The sequence below is a fragment of the Myotis davidii genome, unplaced genomic scaffold, assembly GCF_000327345.1.
Source record: "Myotis davidii unplaced genomic scaffold, ASM32734v1 scaffold125, whole genome shotgun sequence".
Lineage (NCBI taxonomy): Eukaryota > Metazoa > Chordata > Mammalia > Chiroptera > Vespertilionidae > Myotis > Myotis davidii.
In genome coordinates this window covers 3,197,551-3,206,073 of record NW_006299390.1, presented here as the reverse complement: position 1 = coordinate 3,206,073, position 8,523 = coordinate 3,197,551, and the positions used below count along the sequence as shown (strand labels likewise).

Sequence of the window (8,523 nt, the reverse complement as noted above, 5' to 3'; positions counted from 1 at the left end):
TTGCCCCAACTGCCTCCCCGCTGGCCTAGTGACCCCTCACTGCCCCCCTGCCATCCTGGTCACCCCCAACTGCACCCCTCCTGCTGGCCCGGTCGCCCCTAACTGCCCCCCCCACCCGCCAGCCTGGTTGCCCCTAACTGCCCCCCTACTGGCCTGGTCGCCCTATGCAGCCTGCTGTTCAGTTGTTTGGTCGTTCCTCACTACCCCCCCTGCCGGCCTGGTTGCCACATGCAGCCTGCTTGTTCAGTCGTTTGGTCATCCCTCACTAGTCCCCCTGGCTGGCCTGGTCATAGGCAGCCATCTTTGTGAGGGCGTGAGGGTCCATTTGCATATTACCTTTTTATTATATAGGATAATCTGGTAGTGTGGTCCCATACTATCAAGTTTTCCTCATTTAAAAGAGACTATCAGAACAATTATTCATGTAAGAGAACATGGTCAGATAATAATCATTAATTTAATTGTTTCACCATATCCGAGAACTCATGCTATCACCTAAGCAAATTTTCTGGTAGTTAATATCCTGTTTTTCAGAGATGAGAATAATTGAATCTTCTTTTTGATTAAAGATTTTTTAAAGTTGATTTTAGAGAGAGGAGGGGAAATAGAGTGAGAGCGAGAAAGATTGACCGGTTGCCTCCTGCGTGTACCCGTATTGGAGATCGAACCCACCACCTTTTGATGGATGGGACAATGCTCCAACCAGCTGAGCCACACCAGCCAGGTTGAGAACAATTGAATCTTCTTGATGACTTAGGAGATAATAAATGTAAGCACTTGGTGTTCAGGTTTGACAATTTAGTTGACAGAGTAACAATTACTGTCCTGATTATGTTATCTGATTAATGTTGAATCTAAATTTGCATTTAATCAAATCCTCACAGAGCTTCTACCTCAAGCCCAGGTATTTCTCACTTTATTTAGAGATATATGCTTTTGTTGATGAAATTGCTGGTGGACAACATTTAAAAATTAACTCACGAGAAATAATCTGCCATATTTAAAAATAGCAGTCTAGGTTATTTTTATATGGGAGTACGTATTAAAATACTTCATGTTCTATCGTACATAAGAGGAGGGCATGGTTTTACTCTTTCCTATAGAAATAATTGTCATCCCTTATTAATGTGCTCCCAGGGTCTTCTTCCCTCAGCTTTCTGAAGCAAACAAGGAGTGCCCTCTGAAACAGCCAGGGGATCAGAGTTTTCCCTCCGTAGTCCTACTAGGCTCTCTGAAATAGATTTGCTCTCCCAGCTAGGAGTTAACCATTCCTGTGTGACGTAAACTAAAAAACAACAACAACAAAACACACACACACAAAACCCAATGCTAACAAACAGAATAGCATAGAAAATACCAGAGCAGAGCAACAGCCATTTAAAGGTCCAGAGCGCCCAGCTGGTGTGGCTCAGTTGGTTGAGTATCGTCCCATATACTAGGTCGCTGGTTCATTTCCCAGTTAGGGCACATGCCCAGGTTGCAGGCTCAAACTTCAGTAGGGGGTGATCATGTTTCTCTCTCATCCATGTTTCCCTCTCCTCCTCTCCCTTCCTTCCTCTCCAAAATCAATAAAAACATATTTAAAAAAATAAAGCTCCAGAGAAAGATCCAGGGATTCTCGCTTGGGGCTCTACCTGTCAAGACTTCATTATTTCTTACAAAAATGGTTAGACTCTCAGCAGTGCTGCTTGGGCTTAAGCAACGCAACTCAGGCAAATTATTTTGATTTTACTTTTCCTTATCTATCAAGGTAGGATAATAATACAAAGCAGGGTTGTTTTGAAGCTTAAATGAAATATATGTACAGTTATGTGCCACATAATGACATTTCTTTGTCTCTCCTAAATCTATTGCTTCTGGCTTTAGTTCTGACTAATTTCTTAAATTAATTTTTGTACCAATCAAGAATAACCTCCTTCAGTGGACACTTTTCAGACTTGGCCTCTCTGCCATAATTGTGCCATTCTTATTTTATTCATTGTTATTGAACCCCTAATTTAGCATCATCTACAGTGTTTCCCCAAAGAGACTTTTGCATCCTTTAGCCCCAGTGCCCAACACCCTCATGACATCTACTGCTATCTAGAACTAAACAGTTTTGAGACATATTTTTCTGTTTCTTTGGTCCTTGTTTTTTTTTTTTTTGAGGAGGCACACTATTCTAATTTCTTTGATCATTTTTATTAACTGTATCTCTTTCTGGATTCTCCTGAATTTATTTATCGTCTCTTTTAATCACTTCCTCTAATAATGTTTCCAAAGTAGATCACATGACAAAGTTTCTGAGACCTTATAAGCCTGACAGTATATTTATTTCACCATCACGTGTATATAACAATTTGTTGGGCATAAAATTGTAAGTTCAAAGTTTTCCCCTTTGATGTTTTAAAATATTACCATATTATTTCTTGTGTCTAATTTTTCTATTGAGGGATAGGATTTCATTCAGATTATTATCCCTTTGGAGATTGATGAAAAGCTCTTTCTTTCTGCAAGGCTTTTAGAGTTTTTTCATGTCTTACATTTCATTATCATGTCAATTGCCTTGGCTTGTGGTCTTCTGGACCTAGAGATTTGAAGGGGAGAAGAGGTGGAGGAATAAATGTCCTAGGGATCAGTCAGCCTCACTGCTATCATCCAGCTCCCTGCCCCACTGGGCTTTGTTTGGGCTGTCTGATCATTGTACCATGAGAACAGGCTACTGCTACTGTCTTGTGATCTTCTGTGGCAGTGCTAGGTGGCCACTAGAGCGGAATTTAAAAGCCCTGCCTCAGCCTGTTCTCCCATTGCACCAGATTGAACTTGACCTTGCTGATTCATGATAGCCTGGACTTTCCCAGGTGTTCCTCAGTTTTTATGTTACTGCTACTTTCTGTCTCTGCATCCTCTAGTGCAGTGGTTCTCAACCTTCCTAATGCTGCGACCCTTTAATACAGTTCCTCATGTTGTGGTGACCCCCAATTTCATTGTTACAAATTGAACATAATTAAAGCATAGTGATCAATCACAAAAACAATATGTAATTATATATGTGTTTTCCGATGGTCTTAGGCGACCCCTGTGAAAGGGTCGTTCGACCCCCAAAGGGGTCGCGACCCACAGGTTGAGAACCGCTGCGGTGCCTATAGTTTCTCCAATGTTGATTTGGGGGAAGGAAGTCAGCAGCCAGGTTTGGATTCCCATCTTGTCAGGAACTGAAAGACTCCCCCAGCAATGTTTTACAAAGTTGACTCATGCCTTCTTCCTAAAACACTCTTTTTAAAATATGTATGTATGTTGATTTCAGAGAAGAAGGGAGAGGGAGAGAGAGATAGAAGCATCAATGATGAGAGAGAATCATTGATCGGCCGCTTCCTGCACCCTCCCTACTGGGGATGGAACCATGACCTCCTGGTTCGTAGGTCCCTGCTCAACCACTGAATCACATCAACCGGGCCTAAAACTCTCTTGCCTTACGTTCCTGGTAGTGCATTGACGGGGTGCTGCTTTTTCTTCTCCTTCAAAGGTTCCTCCTCTTTTGCCTACTCTTGTTCTCTTCCAAACCCTGCTCTCTTCCTCGCTCCACATTCTCTGGCGATGACCTCATCTCCTTTAAAGACCTCAGTTACCACCTACATGCTGAGGGTATTAACTGTCCATTTCTAACTCTAAACTCTGCCGCCCTCTAGTCTCACATAGACTCATCTTTGGACATGACCAAATAGATGCCAAACACACCCACAGACATATTCATCCTACTCCTGACAACTCCTCTGGGTTGCCTCTATCTGTGAGGCTCAACATTCAAAGCCAGAATCTGAGTGTTCTTCTTGACCTTTTCCTCATGCCCTACATTTAATAAATCATTTTGATTCTACCTCCTCAACATATCTGATTCGAATCCCCTTTTCTCTATTCCTGCTTTAAGCCTTGTTCCATGCCACTGTCATCACTCACCTGTGATGCTAATGAGCCTTCTGTTTCAACAACCCCCCTCTCCCTGTTTCATTCAGTACTGTTGGAAATTGCATACAAAAGCTTTTGCGTATGTGAATTCTTCTGGGGTTGAGATGCATAGCTTTCACCTTTGAAAGGGTCCAGGATTCAAAACAGGGTAAGAACCAGTTTATGATTAATGAATTGGTTTCAGTGTGCAATGGGCTATTTTATTTTTTATGAAAAGGAGTGAACTGAGGTACAAGATCAGTGTCCCAGGTTCCATTTGATGATGGCATATTTATACCTCCTATGATTCCGTGGGAATTCTTGATGGAGTGTGTAGAGTTCTGTTCTATATGTAATACAAATTGAGGATGTGGATCTTTGTAAATCACACTGCTGTGCAAATAGACTTTAAAGGTAATTAGAGGTAAATGCAGTCCTAAAATTCAGTCTAATGCTAATAAATCACATTTGAGATAACCTTAAGCTCAGAAAGCTATTTTGTAAGATTAGATTTCAATTGCTGATCAGTTATGTAGACAAATAATTTTTAAAAACCCATCAATATTTTTCACATACTCACTAATATGATTTATTAGGTGTTTACTCAGTTAATTAATAAATTACTAATTTATTAATATATTATCAATGATTTATTAACTATGTTAAATACTTATTAAGTGTTTTGTCTGTATTTGGGAAATGTCTTTTTTGTTAAGATGTGACTCCCTTATTTACAACAGCATTAAAGTAAAGGAAAAGTAAACATTTTAAAGTGAAAATGATTGGGAAAAATGGGATTAAATGTTTCCCATAATATTTTTTTAGTGTTCATTTACTAAAATGCATTAGACTTGGATAATTTTACTTCCAGATTTTTATTTTCTTATTTTTATCACCTTTCTCCACCCAAGATATTCAAATAATGACCATTATACATGTTCATTCTATTCTAGACCTGCACCAGCCAATATGGTAGCCCCTAGTTGCATGTAGTTACTGATCACTTGAAGCATGACCAGTACCAGATATTGAAAGAATAATATTTTGGAGATATAAGGTTAAATAAAATATGTTATTGAAATTAGTTTAACCTATTTTTTTAATGAGGCTGCTGGAATATTTTAAAGTTACATAAATGATTGCATTGTATTATTATTATATAAAGTTATATGATATTGTTATAATAAATATTAATGTAACATAGTTATTATAAATATTGTTAATATAATAGTAACATATACAGTTTACTACATAATATTCTTTATTATATAAAGTTATTTAAATGTCTATTCATTTTAATCTTATTTAACCTTTACAATAATCATATGTGGCATGTATTTTTAATATTCAGAATTTTCAGAAAAGGAAATTGATAATCAGAGAGATTAAATATCTATCCCAGGGGTCATTCAGTACTCAAACCCAATTGGTACTTCTAACCAGTAGTTATTTCTAACCTTTGTGATAGTATATCACCATCAGTCCTTTTTTTTTTTTGCTACTGGTGACAGCAATGTGATTAAATATGCTTCTTTATTTTTTAAAAAATCTTGTTTTCTTATTTTGTGATAAAGAATTTGGAGGTGTCATTCATTTTTAAATTCATGCATTTAATTGATCTGATGGCTGAACTATATACCTCACAACAATATGTCTGTCATATGAGGAAGGGTATAATTGACTGCACTTTCTAAATCAGGATGCTCAGGTGTTTATTTTTTTATTCACTCATTAATTATGCAAAGGTTTTTATTGAAATTCAGCTAGTGCATTTCTATCTCTCCTCCTGTCATTAAATTGTTCTTGCAAACTAATTGGATGATGTTGCATTTTTATCAAGTGGTTCCTACTAAAATTCTTTGTTTCAAAGATTTTTAAACAGTTTTTAAATGATTTGAGACTTTTTTAGAGGTGACACACAATTCTTATGCAGAAAAATGAAAACATTTCCATGTTTATCCTTAAAATCTCATATGTTTAAACATTTTCATGTGTTTATCTTTTAAATCTCTGTGCTCTCATTGTTAAATATGACATCTTTGAAGTAACAGATTAATTTTGATTATATTCTTTTTCCAAAATATCTGCCATATAGCATACTACTCATCAAATGAAAGAGAACAATTCATTGGCTTGTTTTTTCTCTGACCTAGCTTCTTTCAGAGTGTTACTAATTAGCACAGAAATGGCTGGAGGAGAAGGAACAAGAAAGAGAAGGTAATCCTTTTTAGCTGCATAAACTTGATTGCCTGTGGACTGAATTAGAATGCTTTGTACAGAGGCCAGGAGAGATCACCACCCCACAGAGACCTTCTGGTTGGTTGAAGTGAGATTCTATAAACTATGGGATTCCATTTCTTTCTTTTTTTAAAATTTTGTTTTATTGCTTAAAGTATTACAAAGAGTATTACATGTCTCCTTTTTCCCCCTCCCCTTGACCTTCCCCTGGCCTCCCCTACCCCAGTGTCTTGTGTCCATTGGTTATGCTTATATGCATGTATGCAAGTCTTTCAGTTGATCTCTTACCCCCACCCCCAACCCTCCCCATTCCATTTCTAAGGAATTGTATGATTACACCAATGAATCACCAATTCTAAGGAAGGTTGATTATCTACTTGAGGGAGATATTTACATACACTAATATCTGATTGGTGACTTAAGTCATATGAATGGTTTGTTTCAATTACTTTCCTTTTCTTTTAAGCAGCTTTATTGAGGTATAATTGATATACAAAAACTGTATATATTTATTTAATGTATACAGTTTAATGAGTTTAGACATATGTATACATCTATAAAATCCATCACCATAAGCAAGGTAATAAGACATATTCATCACCTCCAAAAGTTTTCTTGTGCCTCTTTTTTTGAGGGTGTGGTAAAAATACTTACCATGAGATCTAGCCTCTTCAATTTTTTTAAGCGCACATGTTACCATATTGTGTTATACTACATTGTACAATGTACCTGTACAAGTGATTCATCTTGCATAATTGAAACCTTATCCCATTAAACAGTACCCCTCTAATTTTTCCTCCTCTCAACCCTTGGCAACCACCATATTCCACTCTTTGATTCCATGAATTTGACTATTTTAGATACTTTATATAAGTGGAATCATGCAACATTTGTCCTTCCGTGACTGGCTTATTTGACTTGGCCTAATGTCCTCAAGGTTAGTCAATATTGTCACATTTGGCAGGGTTTCCTTTTTGGCCACCGAGGCATTTTATTTGTATATGCACATTATATCCCTAGAAAAAGAATCCCAGGATTTCCTCTCCTGTGTGTTTTTGCTTCTTCATGGTCCATGATGCCTGCAGAGGTTGTCAGTGTAATGAAACCAAATTGATAAGATGAAAGCAGGTTGTTCTTCCATTTTTCTAGATCTTTGAGTAGCGTATCAAATCTGGGGCTGATCACTCCATACTTGTTTAACCTGCCCATGAGGATCACAACAATTTTCCCAGCTCTTTGATCATTAATGATTTCAGATTCGCAATGTAACCACCCTTCATTATCACAGAACATGGACAATAACTTTGGAGCACAACCTAACAAGAACCTGGTACTTGCTTCTCTTTTTGGCGTTGTTGATGTTCTTGAGAACATCAGCCAGGACATTCATGCACACCATTATGGAAGAATGGTGGAAAGAGCCAGAATTTCCTTTAGAAAGGTTGAGTATTATGGGATAGGGTTGGGGCTGTGTCTTACCTTACCTGTATATATCCCATTTTCTTTATCCATTCATTTGTCAGTGGACATTTAGGTTGCTCCCGTATCTTGGCTAATGTGAATAATGCTGCACCTAACGTGGGAGTGCAGATGTCTCTTTTTAATATTCCAGTTTCAGTTCTTTTGGATATATACCCAGAAGTAGGATTGATGGATCATATGGTAGTTTCATTTTTATTTTCTTGAGGAACCTCCGTACTGTTTTCTATAGTGGCTGCACCATTTTACATCATTCTTACCAACAGTGTAAGGGTTCCAGTTTCTCTGCATCCTCATCAAGACTTGTTATCTTTTTGTTTTTTGGATAATAGCTATTACAAGAGGTGTAAGAATATTTTATTGTGGTTTTCATTTGCATTTCATATATTTTTTTTGGCCATCTGCATGCCATCTTTGCAGAAATATCTATTCAAGTTGAGTTATTTGCATTTTTGCTATAAAGTTATAGGAGTTCCTTATATATGTTAGATATTAACTTCTTATCTGTTTCAATTCTTTTAAGGAAATTTTAGCTTATTGTAATTCTCCATGCCAGCATGTTCGTTCTCTCTCTCTCTCTCTCTCTCTCTCTCTCTCTCTCTCTCCCTCCCTCCCTCTCTCTCCCTCTCTCTTTCTCTCTTTTACATATATATTTACATGCAGCTTTGATATAGGGATTCTTGCTTTTTAAAAGATAAAAATAATATTTTTTTGTTGAATTGAACTGAATGAGAAATTTATGGAGATTGAAGGAAATATTAGCAATATCTAGAAGAAAAACAGGTTTTGTGAATCATCTTTTTATGAAGCAATTTATATCTAGGAACCTAGATTTGTGGCTTTCTGCATAGAATCTGGGTTTTTAGGTTGATGATTCTCTGC

The 8,523-nt window shown here is 37.2% G+C and overlaps 1 protein-coding gene and 1 pseudogene across 3 annotated transcripts in view; one reads left to right on the top strand and one right to left on the bottom strand.

Moving 5' to 3' along the window:
- The window catches only part of LHFPL3 (lipoma HMGIC fusion partner-like 3), a 461,462-nt gene that overhangs the window by 76,088 nt on the left and 376,851 nt on the right, over positions 1-8,523 (top strand). The gene's annotated exons all lie outside the window — the stretch shown is intronic.
- On the bottom strand, positions 7,179-7,561 carry LOC107184858 (annotated as a pseudogene).